This window comes from Galeopterus variegatus, unplaced genomic scaffold (genome assembly GCF_000696425.1).
Source record: "Galeopterus variegatus unplaced genomic scaffold, G_variegatus-3.0.2 Scaffold13192, whole genome shotgun sequence".
Taxonomy (NCBI): domain Eukaryota; kingdom Metazoa; phylum Chordata; class Mammalia; order Dermoptera; family Cynocephalidae; genus Galeopterus; species Galeopterus variegatus.
Window position 1 is genome coordinate 17,611 of NW_007739303.1, and position 19,785 is coordinate 37,395.

Here is a 19,785-nt window from a genome sequence, read left to right on the forward strand (position 1 = left end):
ATGTGGGATCTGAACCCTTGGTGGGAGCGCCGCCGCACTCCCAAGCGGCCCACTGTAGCAGTGCGCCCCCGGGCCGGCCCAGCCCAGGTATTTAAAAGGCGTGGTGTTTCCCAACTTTGTCTTGGGGGGAAGCCAGTGGCCATTTAAAAAGTCTAAGCACTCTGAGACTGCCATGCTGTGAGAAGCCTGTCCTCGCTGTTTGGAAAGGCCATGTGGAACATAATTGTGGCTCCTCTCCAGGAGAGCTTGTCAACTGAGCTTCCAGTTAACAGCCAGCACCAATTTGTCAACCACGTTAGTGAGTCCACCTTGGAAGTGGATCCTCCTGCCCCAGTCAAGCCACTCCAGCTGATGCCAGGCAGAGCCTGTGAGCTGTCCCCACCAAGCCCCGATCAAATTGCAGAATTATGAGCAAATATGTGATTGTTGTTGTTTTAAGCCAGTAAATTTTGAGATTTTTGTTACATAGCAATAAATAAATGAAGGAGTCAGCCTCTCTAAGACTCAGTTTCATCTACTGTAAATCAGAAATAACAATAATTATAGTAATGCCTACCTCAGATTTGTTGTAAAGATAAGTTAAATAATGCCTGGCACTAGAAGAACTCAAATATTGCTATTATTCTGGTAGGCATCAAAGAAGCACTTGATGACTAATAATTTTATTGAATAATATAAATTGAACCAGAGCAACTGTCACTTCTCTGAGTGCCCTATATTTAACAGAACCTCTCAGTCACTCTGTCCTTTTTTAGCTTCATAGCACTTACCACCACTTAAAATATATATATTTTATCATCTGTCTGGGTTTGCTTTTTTTTTTTTTTGGTGGCTGGCTGGCTGGCTGGCACCGGGATCTGAACCCTTGAGCTTGGGGTTATAACACTGCGAGCTAGCCAACTGAGCCAACTGGCTGCCCCATTTTTTATTATCTGTCTTTGTCACTAGAATATAAGCTCCATGAGAGTCAAGACTTCATTTTGTTTGTTGTGAGATCCCTAGCGACTAGAATAATGCCCTGTCACATAGAAGATTGATAAATATTTGTCAAAAAAATAGATGAATGTTGTTGCTAATAAGTTTCTGTTTTTCACTAAAGTAATAATGGAAAATTTCCTGTATTTTACTTAAGGCTTAAACTCTTTCAGTTACCAGTTCTCAGCACAGTGTGTTTGGTTAGTTAATTAAGCAGTAAAACTACTCTGCTTTCCTGAAAGGAAATCTGAGGGTACAAATATTATAAAAGTAGGCAGAGTACAGTTGCAGAACACCTTAACTTCAACTAGCTTAAACTAATTGAATTCATTAAACTTTACACTCTATTTCTTTAGCTTTTATTCCTTCCACTGATTCACACCTGTGCCCTAGATCTTTAAGCTATTCAGTTGGTTTTAAATTTCACCCTTTATTTCAGCCTAAAGTTCTCTTATACACAACCACCTAACCATAGAATCAGTAGTTTCCTCTGCTGAGGTATGGCAGGACACTTTATAAAGAATACTTCTTCCTGAGCTCACATCAATTTAGGTGTTAAAATGCTTCTCTTCTCCAGCTCTTCTGCTTTGAAAATGTTCTAAAGGTTACCTCTAATAGTACTGATCTGTGTAACCTGAAATCTAATCTAATCTCTTTTAAAGGTTTCTCCATTTCTTCTCATTTTACCTGCAGTGATTTATGTATCTAGAGCCCTAGAGACAGGCTTGTCATCCACCTGCTTGTGCAAATATTGGGGAGTGGGCACTGTCATCTCCCGAGCCTAAAAGACCAGGCAGGTGATGTAGGTCCTCATGTACAGGAAGGTGTTATGATGCCTTTGGGACCACCACACATATCTGCAGTCTGTGTTCAGGATATCAAAGGGCCGGCTCGTGGCTCACTGGGGAGAGTGCGGTACTGATAACACCAAGGCCACGGGTTCGGATCCCTATATAGGGCTGGCCAGTTAGCTCACTTGGGAGAGCGTAGTGCTGACAACACCAAGTCAAGGGTTAAGATCCCCTTACCAGTCATCTTTTTTTTAAAAAAAAAAAAAAGGATATCGAATGGACTGTGGCAACCGGCCAAGTACTGCAGTGCTGTGTGCTGACTCTTATCAGTACACACAGCTATTGGTTTACACAGAGAACCTCCTTCTTTACTTTGAGCCTTCAGAGGACCTCACTAGATTGCTGTGGGATTGGGTCAAGTGTTGGTGCTGTATAGGTTGTCGTCTATGTTGAATGGTTACTTGTATATCATATTCAAAAGATAGCTCAAAATTAATCAAAGTCTTAAATGTAAGAACTAAAACTATAAAACTTTTAGGAGAAAATATAGCTGTGACCTTGGACTAGACAATGATTTCGTAGATATGACACCAAAAGACAAGCAACCAAAGAAAAAATAAATTGGACTGTATCAAAATGAAAAATTTTTACTTCAAAGGGCAATATGAAGAAAGTGAAAATACAATCCACAGAATGGGAGAAAATATTTGTAAATCATATATCTGATCATCCACTGCTATTAGGCGGGCTCTGATCTCCATTCCCATGGTAGTTACTAGATTGATGTCTTTTATCAAAGATTTATATATTTCCTGTTAGGAGCTTATTAACATTAATTGAGTTAATATTCATTAAATTGACCATATTTTATCAAATAAATAATCTGGAAATTGTGCTATATGTGCTATCTTGTCTTCAATAAAGCCTGATTAAAATATTTTACTCTACATAAAAAGTGAGGTCTAGGGACAGTGATATGTTTTGCCACTTTCATTTTTGGGAGGTTTTAAAGTTGATGTAGGGACTTTGGTCCCAGGGTTCTTGACAGATCAGATATTTTGCTAGTAAAGCCCAGGCCAGCTGGGGTGAGGAATAGGGATGATAAGATTTTCGTAACCAGCCTTCCTCTAAGGCACAGTAGGATGACCTAGAACAAGGGTTGGTGCAGGATGGGGGTTGAAGAAACCAATGCATCCGTGAGGAACTGCTTCTCCAAGCCCAAGGGGACAGATAGAGCCTGGCACAGGTTGTGGTTATATCCCAGGTTATTTTTTGTTTGTTTCTTGGTGGTGGCTGGTGGGTATGGGGATCTGAACCCTTGACCTTGGTGTTACAAGGCTGCACTCTAACCAACTGCACTAACCGGCCAGCCCCCTATATCTCATATGTATATTTACTTAGAATAAAACGACAGGAATGTCTAGACAGGAGATGTCTGAAAGATACCTTTGTCATCTTTGATTTCTAGTATCTACAGTATTCAATGTTTGTTATATGAATGATTAGATAAGAGTCTGAGTAGGCATGTTCATCTTTTCTTGCCAGCATTCTCCAAGGTCTAGACTAGCATTTCACAAAATAGGTGATCTGAAGATGGAAGAGTCTACATTTTTAGCCTAAAAAACTTCAAGTGCCACTTTCCCTTAAACAACTCAGTCAATTTCATCTGGGCCTTTCTCGGTTCCATTATTTATTTCTAGAGATGAAGCAAGCAGAATGGGGCAGAATATTTTAGATGTGGATGTATCATAGTTTGTTCAAGGGTAGGACAGTATTTCAATTTAGTATTCCATTTAATTTTTGGTGATACTCAACCTTTTACTGATATGTTGACTGTAACGGTTTGAGGATTTCTATCTTAAAGAAATAGTTAATATTGACTTACCATTATCCTCTAGATATATTTTAAGTAAGTGCTACCTTGCATTTGTTCATGCTGAACTCATCTGACATGTTTTTGCTCAACCTCACTGTCTTATAAGAGCTGCCTCTAATTTATTCTCATGGATTTGGGTTTTCATCACAAGGAAGAGCTAAGCATCATCTACATGTCATTTTTCCCCCTTCAAGTCTCATTTTCTTTATCTGCAAAATAGGATAGTCATACACTACTCATGGATTGTTGGGAACATTAAGTAAGAAACTCATGTAAAATGCCTAGCATAATGTCTGATATATAATGGCATTCAAGAAATGTAAATTAATGGGCTGGCCCGGTGGTGCACTGCTACAGTGCGCCGCTTGGGAGCGCAGCGGCGCTCCCGCCGAGGGTTCGGATCCCACATACAGACCAGTTCCCGCTCACTGGCTGAGCGAGGTGCAGGCGCAGCGCCGAGGGTTGCGATCCCGTTGCCGGTCCCGGTCCGGTACGGGCGCGACACTGAGGGTTGCGATCCGTTGCCGGACACGAAAAAAGACAAAAAAGGAAAAAAAAAAAAAGAAATGTAAATTAAAAAGGGGAGAGGGAAGACTGTTTAGTAAGAAATTGGTAAAGGGCCACAAGAAATGATTACATTGGGGCCGGCCCGGTGGCGCACTGCTACAGTGCGCCGCTTGGGAAGCGTGGCAGCACTCCCGGTAAATTAAAAAGGGGAGAGGGAAGACTGTTTAGTAAGAAATTGGTAAAGGGCCACAAAAAATGATTACATTGGGGCCGGCCCGGTGGCGCACTGCTACAGTGCGCCGCTTGAGAAGCGTGGCAGCACTCCCGCCGAGGGCTCGGATCCCACATACAGACCGGCCGCTCACTGGCTGAGCGAGGTGCGGGAGCAACACCGAGGGTTGCGATCCCGTTGCCGGTCCCGGTCCGGTACGGGCGCGACACTGAGGGTTGCGATCCGTTGCCGGTCACGAAAAAAGACAAAAAGGAAAAAAAAAAATGATTACATTGTGTAATGTTGAATATACTAATTATCCTGATTTCAGCATCACATATTGCACACAGGTATTGATATTCAACTCTGTACCCCCACACATCAGTACAATAAATTATGTTTCAGTAAAAAAAAAGAAAGAAACATAAGTTACTTTTCCCTTGCTTTTGGGTTCCTTGACAATTGAACATGTCCACTGTTTTTTTGGGGGGGGGTTCTTTTTTGTTTTTTGTAAGGAAAGTCAAAACTCCTTGATAAACTGCAGTCATATTCAAGGGTTATTAGAGCCATTCATAATTAGATAATTTCAGTAATATTGACCTAATAGTTTTAGATAATACTAGAATCAGGTCAGTATACAACTAAGGTTAGAAATTAATCAATATAGCAGATCATCAAGATTTTTTCTTTCTCCAACTTTAAACAGCTTTTGATTAAACTATTGAAAACAAAACTTTATAGTGATACTTAGAAATACTTAAAAACTTGTAAATAAATAACATCAATTATGTTTAAAAACAATCCTTTTGTAAAATCCATGTGCTTTCCATCTGCTTTTTTTTGAGTTAGTGGGAAGTGTTATGCTTATGGACAGGCCATTTAATAATTTTAGAATGAGCTTTCAAATAATCCTTTGTAGCTGGAATTTGATAGTTTGATACCTATTATGTCTTAGCTACTATTAACATTTCTAAAAAGTTGTGATCTACAAGGATTTCTTGTATTTTCATATTTTTTAGGTTGCACTTACTCTCCTAGGAAGAGTTCGTTTTTAAATTATTTAGTTTTATTTTTGAATCTTTAGCCCTTGAAAAAATTTTAAACATTGAAAAGAAACAGTGGAAAAGAAATGGAAAGGAAAGCCATAAATATTAGTCATAAATACTTGTCATAGTTGACAAATGTTGGGAACTCTAGGTCTATGTAACTTTCCTAAGTTGCACTCTGTAGTCTCAATTGATTTCACTGAGGATTTTATTTTATTTTATTTTTTGTCAATCGAGTGATGATAATTTCTACATAGATTTCATTCTTATTTTCCCCAGCTTGCATTTGGACTCCATAGCAAACTCAGTGTGGGTAATGAGTATATTGTATTTCACAATAATATGAAAATTATTGGTCTGAATTTTGTTTTAGAGTGCCAACTGCTGTGGTATTCACTTGTTTCAATGCACTATAATCTATAATGTCAAAACAATACATTGGAACTAATAGCTCTTAGGGTAAAAATTATCCATGTACAGATGGTGACAAGAGTGATCACTTAAACTCTAGATGTCCAAATACTATAAGCACGTATTCAGAGTTATGAATGGAATCAGGATTCCCACAGTATTAACCTACTTTCAATGAGCTGAGCATATAAAGAAAGTGAAACATAATCTGTTCTATACATTTTTCACAATCTCATGCAACATGAGAAATGGTTTTGTAAGGGTAGAAACCCTCAACTGCTGTTAGACCACAAAAAGTCCATCCGTTTACAGCTGGAGGCTTCAATCCGTTCAGAATATTTGGTACTGTTATGGACAATAGTCCCACTGTTTAAATTAATAGATTTGTATCCTTGGAGAAAAGTGCTTTTAAGATATGACATGGCTTTTGCTTTGGTCTTGATTTTCCTTTTATTTCTAAGGAACTTCTGTAAAAGGATCTCTTTGTTTACATATAACATGTTTTCATTGTAATTTATAAATCTATAACATTAGATTTTTCCTCTGTATTTTCACAAAAGCAAAAAAAAATTTTGTGCAAGCCAATAGTTGTCTCTAAAACATATTTTTCTCATTATAAAGTGTTGATATTATCTCCTGAAAAATATTAAAAACTATAAAGCAAAAATTTTAAATTACTTGTAATATACAGAGGCTAACATTTTGGTGTCCATATTCCCATATAAAATACTTCTTTTAAAAGGAAGAAAGAAATTTGATATCCATGATTTATTTAAATTGGAAGTAGAAAATACTCAGTGTGATTAAATATATTTGTAAATATTTTCTTTTCTAATACCTGTTTTTGGAGACTACTGATAAATATCTCCAGGAAACCAGAAGTGAAGACAGCGGAGATTCTCAAGAAAAGATCAATTAATTTCAAAAAAACTTTAAACATATGACATTATAAAATATCACCATAAAGAAGAATGAGAAATGAATAAACATTATCAAGATGTATCTCGAAACTGATTAAGAACATCAAAAAAGCACAATAAAATAATATGAATCTTCATACCTTACCTCTTTCACTGATCTTTGACTTCCTGGGAAGTAGGAAATATGTATCAATCAACTTTGAGTTACCCTATTATCAAGTGTGGTACTAGGATCACAGAAGATAATGAATGCTTCAATTCATGATAATCAAGCTTTGAGCAAAATTCTGACTTACTATACTGCTTTTTCACAAGATGCCTGTTAAATTGAGTTGAAACATTTATGGGACTGGTGTCTGCAAGAAAATATTCTTGAAATATTACGTTTTATAATTTAATGTCAATAAGCTTTTAGAGTGGAGAGTCATGTATTTCTTGCTAAGTCATCAAGAAGCATCCAATTTAAATTATAATAAAAATAAATTATAAAATAGAGAATTATACTTGTAAAAGCCTACTGAAATGAACAAAGGCTGGTAATGTAATTTAAAAAATACCATCAAAAAGAGATTGAGTCGCAATCCAGAAAAAGTAAAGTTGGAGACTAAAATTTCATTAGTGTGCTCAGAGCACAGTGCTATAACACCACGGTCAAGGGTTCAGATCCCTGTACCAGCCAGCTGCCAAAAAAATAAAATAAAATAAAATTTCATTAGTGTTTCTCTAGAACTTTTCAAGGAGAGAGAACCTTGACAACTCAATTTGAGTATTTCACTTGGCAGGAGAGCCAGTCTCATGTGAAACATCAAATATTCACAAAACATGTTTAAGAGGGATATCACACATGGTTTCTTTGTTTTTTGTTTGTTTTTTACAAGAGCAGGACTTAAATCATACCCTGAGTTTCTGGTCACGAAGATGTACAAATAAGACATACAAATATACTGCACTGATAATCAACCAAGTGTATTTATTAATTCAGACTAGAAGACTATAAACACTTTAATGATCAGTTAATGAACATATTTGGAGATGGAGATGGAGTATGCTGCAGAGAGTCATTTAAAAATGAATCATTTAAAATGCAAATAGAAGGGTCAGCCCGTGGCTCACTTGGGAGAGTGTGGCGCTGATAGTACCAAGGCCCCGGGTTCGGATCCCTACATAGGGATGGCCGGTTGGCTCACTTCAGAGAGCGTAGTGCTGACAACACCAAGTCGGGTTAAGATCCCCTTACCGGTCATCTAAAAAAAATAATAATAATAAAATAAAATAAAATGCAAATAGATATTAATAAAGGAGCAAGAAATAGAACATCTTAGAGCAGAACTTCAAGATCAGCACGAGACACAGAGATATGAAAATACACAGAATATGATCGGAAGCAAACACAAATCTTTCCCTCCTTCTTCCTTCCTCTAGTAAAGGTTAACTTAATGACAGGCATTGTGCTAGAAGCTGGAGACAGAAATCAAAAGTCTTTATGGACCCTACCCTAATAGTTAAGTGAAGGAAAAACAAACAATTGCAATACAAGTTAAATGCTTTAATAGCAGTAAGAACAAAATTCTGTGAGGAGGAAGTAAGTAGTTCAGCACAGGTGTCCACCTACTTTTGCTCCTTGCAAGTCAGCAGCTGCTGTATTACTCATCTCACACACCACTAGCTTTTGCTCCCAATATATTTTTATTCCAACCTTGACTCTCCTGACAAATTGTGGACTCTTGGCTCTTCACTCTGGCTCCAACACACTTCTGGCCTTTCGGACCTGTGGCTTACTCCAGTTCCATGCCATTTAATTCTACTCTTTTTTTTTTTTTTTTTTTTTTTTCTCCTTTTTGTCTTTTTTACTGACCGGTAACGGGATAGCAACCCTTGGTGTCACGCCCGTACCAGGGACCGGCAACGGGAACGCAACCCTCAGTGTTGTGCCCGCACCGCGCTCAGCCAGTGAGTGGGAACCGGTCTCCACATGGGATCCGAACCCTCGACAGGAGGGCTGCCGCGCTCCCAAATGGCGCACTCTCCAGTGTGCCACCGGGCCGGCCCTAATTCTACTCTTTCTAATGCATTGGCTTAGACTAGACTTCTCGAGTTTTGTATTTTTGGATGCCATAATTAAAAGTGCAGATTCCTTCCTTCGCTGTGTTAAACCCTGCCTTTAGCTGACCTTCCTACTGACCTTCCTCTGAAAACTCCACCCAGTGTTCAGACAGCTAACTTAATCTTCCACTATGGCAACAGAAAATAAAATTCAAATGGCCTTTAACCATATGAAAAGGATGTTGTAGTGGATTGAATTGCATCCCCCCAAAGCTCTCTGAGGCTTGAATTGTGTCCCCCAAGTTTTATGTATTAGAACTTGACCCCCACTGTGACTGTTAAGAGGGTGGGTAATTGAAAGGTGGAGCCTTGAAGAGGTGATTGGATTGTAGGACCATGCAGTAGTGAATGGATTAAAAATGGTGATCGGGGGTGTGGTTCTGAGGGCTTTAAAAGAAGAGGAGTCTGTTGTGCTCTCTCTGCTCTCTCTGCTCCTACTATCTTGCAATGTGGGACCCCTGGGTCACTGTCACCACCACCAGATGGACTTTGGACTTCTCAGCCTCAGAAACTGTAAGCAATAAATTTCACTTTTCTTTATAAATTACCCAGTTCCAAGTATTCTGTTATAGCAACATAAAATGGACTAATATATAGATGTTATCATAAGATAATTGCAGAGGCCGCCCTCTCCTGACTCCCCCAATGGAACAGAGGCGGCTGGACGCCTGTGCCCGCGGCCAACTCACAATGAGGGAACTGGGCCGTGAGATTTTGATTTGCTTTCCAAGGACAATGTCTTGCAGAATAACCATTTGGCCTTTGAAGTGGCCGAGAAGGAGCTGGGAATCCCTGCTCTCCTGGACCCCAATAACATGGTCTCTATAAGTGTCCCCGACTGCCTCAGCATCATGACCTATGTGTCCTAGAATTACAACCACTTTGCCAGTCCTGGCCAAGCCAGTATCTTACCACCTAGAAAGGACCTGGCACCCTTGTCCCTGCCATAAGTAGCACCTACTACAGCGGAACCAGGAGATGGGTCTTGGGTGAGAGTTCTCCTTGGGCAGCTTCTGGGAGCAGGGCACCCACCTGCTTGCCAGTATCATGTGCACCTCGTACAGTGGTTCCTGGCCGGGGGCAGGCTGTATCATTGGCACTGCTTCCGTAACCTGTTCCCTGGGGCTTACAGGAGTGGGCCCAAGGAGGAGACCTTTGTGTGTGCGGAACACTGCGCCAGGATGGGCCCTGGGGGGCAGTCGGGTACCAGATCAGGGCCCACACCCCAGCCAAAGCAGTAGTATCAGCAGCAACTCACAGAAGCAGCCAAGGATGTCCAGGGAGGCAGACCCTGTGGCTGAGGCAGATGGACCCAAGGCCAGCCTGGATTCCCACCAAGCCCTGAGTTCCCAGCAAACCACAAGAGCTGGCCAGCTCCCTGGCCAGCTGTCCCATGCCCACCCACAGGAAGGCCTCTGAGAGCACAGCACTGCCACCCCCCATGCCTGGGCCCTGGTTTAGCCCGCAGCAGGAGAACCTGGTGGAACAGGGTGGCAGTATCAGCCTAGTGAATGGAAGACTGCACGAACTCCCTGTCCCCAAGCCAAGAGGAACACCCGAGCTGTTAGACTGGGATGCCAGACCTCAGGAAAGATCCCCATGGACCATGCTTGTGCAAGCAGAGCCAAAGAAGAATCTGACTCCAATCCCCCCAAGCAGCAGCCCTGGGCCTCCAAGCCAGAACAGCAGGAAAGCAGAGAATGGAGGTGTGGAGGAGGTTGTCCAGCAGAGCCCAGAGGCTAGCCGGATGCCCAAGCCCTACAATACTTTTAAAGAGAAGGAGTCCCCAGCTCCATACCCTGCCCCCAGCCCTGCCCTGACCTGTCCAGAGTCCACACCCAAGTCCTTGCACCCCAGGTATGGCATTACTCCCACCAGCAGCCCCAAGACAAAGAAGTGCCCTGGCCCCCACCCCAAGCACCCAGCCCAACCTGCTCACTTTCCATGCCTCCCACCTCCGGCGTGAAAAGCCACCCTCTGCCACGCCACCACCAGCCCTCAGGGTGGAGAGCCTGTCATCCAAGAGCTCCAGCCAGACTGCTGGTGGGGAGCTTCTGGAGGTGGCAGTGGTGCCCAAGAGCTTCTTAGAGCCTGCTGTCCATGCTTCTGACATCCCAGCCACCCTGGGCAACTCTGCCAGCCTCTCTGCCTACTCCTCCTTGTCTTCCTCTGGGGAACTGGTGCAGTCTGGTGTGGAACAGGCACCTCAAGCCAGCCCTGGCCTTACCACCAGGACTAGGTACAGCCCAGGTCCCCAGGCAGCCAAGCCCTGCAGTGGTGCCACACCAACCCCTCGTGCTGGTGGGAGACAGGAACTCTGCACCTTCCCCTGGAACCTCAGGCCCATAGCTGCAGGTAAAGTCTTCCTGCAAGGAGAATCCTTTTAACCAGAAGCCATCACCTGAAGCATCCCCAACCACAAAGAAGGCCAGAAAGGGATCCAAGCCAGTGAAGCCCCAGGACATGGCTTTCCATTCATCAGATGCAAGGTCCAGGCTGACTAGTACATCCCTGAGGAGGACATCCATGAAGAGATGGACACTACTGAATGCCAGCTGGATACCCTGGAACACTGTGGGGTCCTGCTGGAGGAGAAGCTGCATGGTGTAATGAATGAGGGCCTGAGGACAACATGCTGGTGGACTGGTTCAAGCTCATCCACAAGAAGCACCTATTGATGTGGCAAGAGTCTGAGCTCATCTACATCTTCAAGCAGCAGAACCTGGAACAGTGCCAGGCTGACATTGAATACACGCTCCTGTGCCTTCTCAACAAGCCAGAAAAGGACCGGATAGTCAAGAACTGGGGCCAGTAGAAGGAACTGATGCAGGAGCTTGTGACCTTCATTGAGCAGCACAACATCACCATCAACTGCCTGAACAAGGACCGGCAGAGGGAGGAAGAGGAAGACAAGATGTTGGAAGCCATGATCAAGAAGAAAGAGTTCCAGAAGGAGGACAAACCCGAGGGCTATATAAACTAACTGAAATATCCTGCACTTCTCAGATTGCTAAAAAAAAAAAAAAGTGTGACTACACACTTTGTTGATGAGGTTATAGAAGTAAACTGCTGTTAGGAGTGCAAAATGCACACCCCCCTGGAGAGCATTTGGAGGACATTTCATTGCACTTATTCTTTGACCCAGCAATCTCACTTCTGGAATTCATCTGTATTAGTCCATTTCTGTTGCTTATAACAAAGTACATGGATCTGGGTTATTACAAAGAAAATGAAATTTATTGCTTACGGTTTCTTACGCTGGAACGTTCAAAGTCCAGGGGACACAGTTGGTGATGGCAGAGTATCATATTGCAAAAACGGTGGAGCAGAGAGAGCCTAGAGTAATCTCCTCATTCACTCTCTTTGTAAAGCCCCTAGAACCACACCCGACCACCATTATTAATCCATTCACTACAGCAAGATCCTACAATCCAATCACCTCTTCAAGGCCCCACCTTTCAGTTACCATAATAGAATTTCCCACCCTCTTAACAACCACAATAGGGACCAAGTTTCTAATACATAAAACTTGGGGACACAATTCAAGCTTCAGTGAGTTTGGAGGGGACATCAGTCTACTACATCATCCCCCAAATATATTTGTATTTATACAAAATGACATATTTACAAGGTTATTTGTTGAAGTATTGTTTGTAATAGCCAAAGACTGGCAGTAACTCAAGTGTCCATCTGTCTTGGTCTGTTTTGCTGTTGCTATAACAGAATTCCACGGACTGGATAATTTATAAACAATAGGAGTTTTTGGTTCAGGGTTCCGGAGTCTGTGAAGTCCAAGATCAAGGGATTACATCTGGTGAGGGCCTTCTTGCCACATCATCCTATGGTGGAAGGTAGAAGGGCAAGAGAGGGCTGAACTATTACAACAAGCCACTCTGCAATAACAGACCCATCCCCAAGAGAAGGACATTAGTCCATTCATGAAGCTCAGATGGCCTAATCACCTCTTAATAGTCCCACCTCTTAATACCATCACAATGGCAATTACATTTCAACATGAGTTTTGGAGGGAACATTCAAACCATAGCACTTTCCATATCAGTGTTTCTCAATCTCAGCACTAATTGACATTTTGGACCAGACAATTCTTTGTTGTGAGGCTGCCCTATGCATTGTAGAATGTTTAGCAACATCCCTGCCTCTACCCACTAGAGGCCAGTAGCACTCTCCCCCAATACCAAAATGATTGCAGACAATGCCAATTGCATTGTCTGTGGGAGAAAAAAATCTCTCCCATTCTCACAATGAGAACCACTGATTTATAGAGAACTGGTTAAATACACAATGGTATACCCACAAATGGAATACTATGCCGCTGTGAAAACAGTGAGGAGGTTTCAATGTACTGTTATGGAACATTGATTAGATAATAAAAAGCATGGAGACAAGAGAAGAAAGGAAGCTACTGTTTTGATGATTACCAGGATGCTGAGAAGAGGCAAAGAGGAGCCTGTATCTCCATTACCCATAATAGTTGGGGTTTTTTTTTTTTTTTGGCAGCTGGCCAGTATGGGCATCTAAACCCTTGACCTTGGTGTTATAACACTGCACTCTAACCAACTGAGCTAACCAGCCAGCCCTCATAATACTTTTTAAAAGTATATTTTATAATAAGAAGGAAAGAAAAGAACTGTGGTTGCTAGAGATGGGAAAAAGGGAGGGGGAGGAGGGATAGTGAGAAATTGGTTAATGAAGACAAAACAGCTAGTCAGGAAAAATAAGTTCTATCGATGCACAGTCAAGCTAGGCATCTACATATAACATTAATTTACTGCATGTTTTCAAATGGCTAGAAGAGAGAAGATCAAATGTCCTCAGCACTAAGAAATAATTACATTTTGTAATGATGAATATGATAATTATCTTGATTTGATCATCACACATTGTACACAGGTATTGATATTCAGCTCTGTACCCCACAAATATGTATAACCCATTACGTTTCAATAAACAAATTTTAAAAAGAGTATCAGCAACATACATTTAAAAAATTTAATAAAAGTAGGAGGCTGGACAGTTAGTTCAGTTGGTTGGAGCACAGCCTTGCAACACCAAGGTCAAGGGTTCAGATCCCCCTACCGGCCAGCCACCAAAATAATAATAAAGTAAATTAAGGTATATTTTAGGTAACTTAGACTTTTGCTGTGTGAAAAGTAAGTCTGTAATTTTCATCAAGATTGCAGTCAAGGTAAATAGTGAATCTATAGAAACAGAGAGCAAAGGGTAGTTTTATAAGATATAACAACATGTCTTATATAAGTTAAAGTTATTATTTCTAGAAAGTATTGTAAGATTGGTTGCACTTGCCTTTAACTTAGGCTCTTAAAGAGCCTAAGACTCTAAAGACCTCTTAGACTCTAAAGAATTTCTCAGAGATCTGTTCTAGAATCTATTAATAACAAGCTATGGAAGTTATAAACTTATATTCTTCCAATGCATTTTAATTTCCTTTTGAAGATACTTTATTCTTTATAGTTCTAAGCCAGAAAAGTATCAAGCTGCTGCCTTTATGTTCCCAAGAATCTAAAACCATCCTCCAGTGGTGACTCAAATGAAAATAGCTACTTCATAAGAGAAAAAGATATCCTGCTGATAATGTATGTTAATGATGAAATCCATCTTTGATTAATCCTGCAGCTAAACCCTGAGCTCCATGGAGATATGTTTATTTCTCCATCCATTCAATATCATGGGTAAGTTCTACTGTGCACCAAACATTACTTTAGGTACTGAGAATATAGCCCCAGCCATGAATGATACATTTCTTGCTTTCAAGAAACAGGGAATTAGAACTCAAAAACCCCATATCTACAGAATGTTATGGGAGTACAGAAAAAGAAGAAGTGAGTAATTGGTTTATGAATCCGCCTTGTTTTATTTTTAATTTTGTTTGTATTATTCCTCATGATCATAGTCAATGTCTTGCTCTTTCATTGCCTACAAAAAAAAATCTACTCATCCTACAGAGTCCACTTTAAGTTCTGCAAGATTCCACCTCCTTTGAAAAGTCTTCCTGGACCACCCCCAAGCCATTATCAATGTAATACTTATTTGTTGATCATATACTATGTGCAAGGCCCTATTTATGCAATGCTTTTATTATGTTCACATCAGCACTATATGACAGTGATTATTATGCCCACTTTACAGGTGAGGAAAATGAGCCTTAGAGAAGTCAAATAACTTGCCCAGTTCTCACTGCTGCTAGTAGTTGTGCCAAGATTTTTTTTTTTTCCCAAGGGTAAGGGGATCTTTACCCTTGACTTGGTGTTGTCAGCACCATGCTCACCCAATGAGCTAACCGGCCATCCCTATATGGGATCCGAACCCGGGGCCTTGGTGTTATCAGCACCGCACTCTCCCAAGTGAGCCACGGGCTGGCCCTGTGCCAAGATTTTTAAAAGGCCCAATTCCAAAGCCTGTACTCACCAACACTGCACCTAACGGTATGCCCTTGTGCTAGTTTGAACTTTCATAGCATCCGTCAATTGTATTACTCATTCATTCGTCAGGCATTACGTGTCTATCACATACCGATCACAATAAATGACTCTTCACTTACTACCGAGGCTATTGTTCGTTCGCTGGTCTCACTGTGTGTGTGCATATGCATGAGTAATTGTCTTGCCTTTTCAGCTTGATTGTAGACTTCTCTTATGGGTGAAGACTTTTAGGTAGGCCCTACAATATAGCTTTCAGCTTGTATTTGACTATATTCAGCTGATTCCTAAATCTTTTTAATTTTACCTTGAAATGTCCACAGATCTCTTTCTTCCCCTGCCTTCCCATTGCCAGTGCTCTAATACAACTCCCATGATTTCTTGCCTTGTCTCCTAACTGGTCTTTGAGCCTCCATTTTCTTCTTCTGCCTTCAAAGATTCTTTCTCCCTGTAGCCCAAAATTGCCTTTGTAAAATATGCACCCGATGACACATTCCTCTTCTTGAACACCCTGATTCTACAGGACAAATGCGACATTCCTAGTCCATCGCCTCAGGTCAGAACCCTCATCTCCTGGGTTGCTGTCTCCTGCGCCCTGCTGTGCACTCCCCTCTCCAGCCCACTATTCCAGTCACATTCCCCAAACAAATCATGTTCTTCCAGAGCCCCGGGGCTTCTGCCATGCTGTTCCCTCTGCTGGAATGAACTTCCTCTCCTTGTTCAGATTGTGACTTTATCCTCATCCATCAAACACAAGTTCAAATGTTCTAGACTTTAGTTCCACTAGTGCCCAAATTGGAAGCTCCTTCCTCTCTGCTTCACTTTGTTCACACTTCCATGTTTCACTTGTTTACACTGTGATTTATTTAGATATTGACTTATCTGTTTCTTTCTTCTAGCTTGAGTTCCTTGAAAACAAAGGACTATGTCTTTTTCCTGTTTGTGTTATCATAGGGCAGGCTCATAATATAAATAGGTGATAAATCAACAATTAGATAACATTTCTTTTTTTTAATGGCTTTTATTTTTGCCTGTGCTTTTTCATTAGACTTAATCTACATATATCCATGAAAGAGTTTTAAAAAAACAAAACAACATGCGCTTTTTGTTATGCGTTTGCTTTTCCTAAGGTTTTTTTCTTTCCCACTTCTGTAATGGCAGGAACCCAGGGATTGTACTAAAGGATGTATTGCAGATCATCCTTCCGTGGACCCCACGCACCATATCTGATTCTGAAATATTAAAGGAGCCTACAGGCTTGTCCTCATTCCTGAGTCATCAAGGTACTTTTTGATTCCGATTGATGTCCTAGTCTTTTTTTCATTTGGACCATTCACCAGTCAACTGTGATTTATTATAATGGCAAACATTAGTCACAACAGAAAGATAAAATCAAATAAAGTCACTCTAATGGCTTCTACCAAAAATTAAACCCTTTCCTCTCCTATCTTCAATGGTCAGAAGCTGGTTTTCCCTGGTCTTTATCAGCATGTCTGCTGTTTTCTGCTTATTTCAGGGAAAAGGCACTCATATTTATTAACCCTCAGGGAGTCAGTATTACAGTGAAATGGAGCAATGCTGATCCTGAAGCTGGAGCACACTCTTGCATGGGGAACTCCCTGTCCAGCTCTAACTGTACTCTATGTATTGAAGTGTTTCAGTGTTGAGTACATTTTTAAATATTCTAATTTCTTCAAAATTAATGATCCAAGTATGATAGGTATATGATTTATACTTGCTTACTGCAGTGGATTGAATGGCCTCCCAAAGTCATTAAAGCTTAATCCCCACTGTAACTATTGAGGGTGGTAAATCCTATTATATTAATTGACAGGTGGGGCCTTGAAGAAGTGATTAAATTGATGGTTTAAGGTGGTTATGGGCATGGTTCTGAGCGCTTTAAAAGGAGAGTGCATGAGCAGCTATCTCTCACTCTGCTTCTGCCATCTCATAATGTAATACCCTGTGTCATTGAAGCCACCATCAAGGAAGACCCTTACCAGATGTGTTCCCTGGACTTTGGACTTCCCAGCCTCAGAAATTGTAAGCAACAAATTTCATTTTCTTATAAATTACCCAGTTCTAGGTATTTTTGTTATAAGTAACAGAAACTGACTAATATAGAAAATTGGTACCAGAGAAGTGGGGTATTGCTTATAACAGATACTTGAAAATGTGGAAGTGGCTTTGGAACTGGGTGTTGAGGAGAGGCTGGAAGAATTTGAAGGAGCAGGCTAGAAAAAGTGTAGCTGCTCATGGGAGTTTAGAAGACAAGAAAACGAGGGAAAGTTTGGAACTTCTTAGAGACCTGTTAAATGATGGTAAGCAGAATGTTAATAGAAATATGGACAGTAAAGACCATATTGAGGAGGTCTCAGATAGAAATAAAGAGTTTGGGGCTGGCCCGGTGGTGCCCTCGGTAGAGTGCGGCGCTCCCACCAAGGGTTCAGATCCCATATAGAGACAGGTCCGCTCACTGGTTGAGCGCGGTGCGGGCGCGACACCGAGGGTTGCGATCCCGTTGCCGGTCACGAAAAAAGACAAAAAGGAAAAAAAAAAGAAGAAGAATAAAAACTTGATTTACAGCACAGAATCACTAAAAGGTTTATGACTCAATGGCCTCAGGCACTTCTGGAAGTGGCAGTGAAAGGAGAGAGAGGTCGAAATTGTTTAAGAAAGTAGGTCCCCTTCCCGACTCTGAGCTGCTGAAGTATTGGCCATTCCCCTTCCAGGAAAAAGACTGTGTAAGTTTCCCCCCCTGGAGAGAGTAAAACAGAAGGAAAATTAAGCAAATATGTGCATACTGAATAACAAGGCGATCTCTCTTTCAACCCCAGCTCAATTTCTCCACTGAGTTCCATGAACACTAGCAGCCAGGTCTTCAACCTCTAGGCAGGAGATTGGAGGAGGCTTCTCCGGGGTGTGGGAACAAAAGATCTACAGATACTGTCTGAGATTTCAACACACGAATTTTGGGAGGACGTAAATCTTCAGACTATAGCAGATACTGAAATCATCGTTCCCCAGTAAGACAGCCCAGCCAGATCACCCCAAAATTAAGCTCACAATCAACAAGCCCTTATATGCTGTGAACTCCCAATCACCTTTTAAGTCCTCACACTTTAAATATGAGCAGAGAACCAAAGATTATACAGTTGAGAAAATCCGTTAAAATGAAAGAGACTAGAACAAGACAAACAAAAGGAACAGGAAATGGCAACTTAGAGGAAACAGAACCCACATAGGAAGTGTCTTAGTCCGCGTGGGCTATTATAATAAAAATAACTAAACTGGGTGGCCTATAAACAACAGAAATTTATTCCTCACAGTTCTAGAGGCTGGGAAGTTCAAGATGAATTTGCCGGCAGATGTAGTATCCGTTGAGGACCTGTTTCCTGGCTCACAGAATCTTTCCACTGTGTCCTCATGTGGTGGAAGGGGTTCTCAGGCCTCTTTTATAAGGGCACAAATCCCATTTGTGAGGGTTCCACTCTCATAATGTAATCACCTCCCAAAGGCCCCACCTCCTAATACTATCACCTTCAGGGTTAGGATTTCAACATACGAATTTTGGGGGAACACAAATTCAGACTATAGAACATGGAGTCAAGGTACGTGATTTGCCAGCTTTGAGATTTAATGCCCGCCCTCCTGGGTTTCGGACTTGTTTGGGACCTGTTACCCCTTCCTATTGGCCTTTTTCTCTCTTTTTGGATATGTATCCTATGCTCGTCTCACCATTGTATCTTGAAAGTAGATAACTTGTTTTGATTTCACAGATGGGACTTTGAACTTTGAACTTTTGGATTGAAACAAGTTAAGACTTTGGGGATGGAATGAATGTATTTACTTGTGAGCCAGACATAAACTGTGGGGGGCCAGGGGTGGAATGCAGTGGATTGAATGGCCCCCCAAAGTCATTAAAGCTTAATCCCTGCTGTAACTGTTGAGGGTGGGAAATCCTATTATGATCATTGGAAGGTGGGGCCTTGAAGAGGTGACTAAGTTAGTGGTTTCATGGTGGTCATAGGTGTGCTTCTGAGGGCTCTAAAAGGAAAGCGCACGAGGAGCTCGCTCTCTCTCCACTCCACCATTTGGCCACATGAGACCCCTGCTTTACCGCCAAGGAAGACCTTCACCGGAGGTGTTCCCTGGACTTTGGACTTCCCAGCCTCAGAAACTGTAAGCAACAAATATTGCTTTTATAAAGTATCCAGTTCCGGGTATTTTGTTATAAGCAACAGAAATGGACTAATACGGGTCGGCCTGTGGCTCACTCCGGAGAGTGTGGTGCTGATAACACCAAGGCCACGGGTTCGGATCCCATATAGGGATGGCCGGTTAGCTCACTGGTTGAGCGTGGTGCTGACAACACCACGTCAAGGGTTAAGATCCCCTTACCGGTCATCTTTAAAAAAAAAAAAGAAAAAGAAATGGACTAATACACTTACCACACTGTAGAACACTTAAGGGCAGGCACCATTTCC

At 41.6% G+C, this 19,785-nt stretch overlaps 1 pseudogene; it reads left to right on the forward strand.

Annotated features, from left to right (window-relative positions):
- The first annotated feature begins 9,551 nt into the window (after window positions 1-9,551).
- Window positions 9,552-11,823, forward strand: LOC103581497 (annotated as a pseudogene).
- Window positions 11,824-19,785: the final 7,962 nt, after the last annotated feature.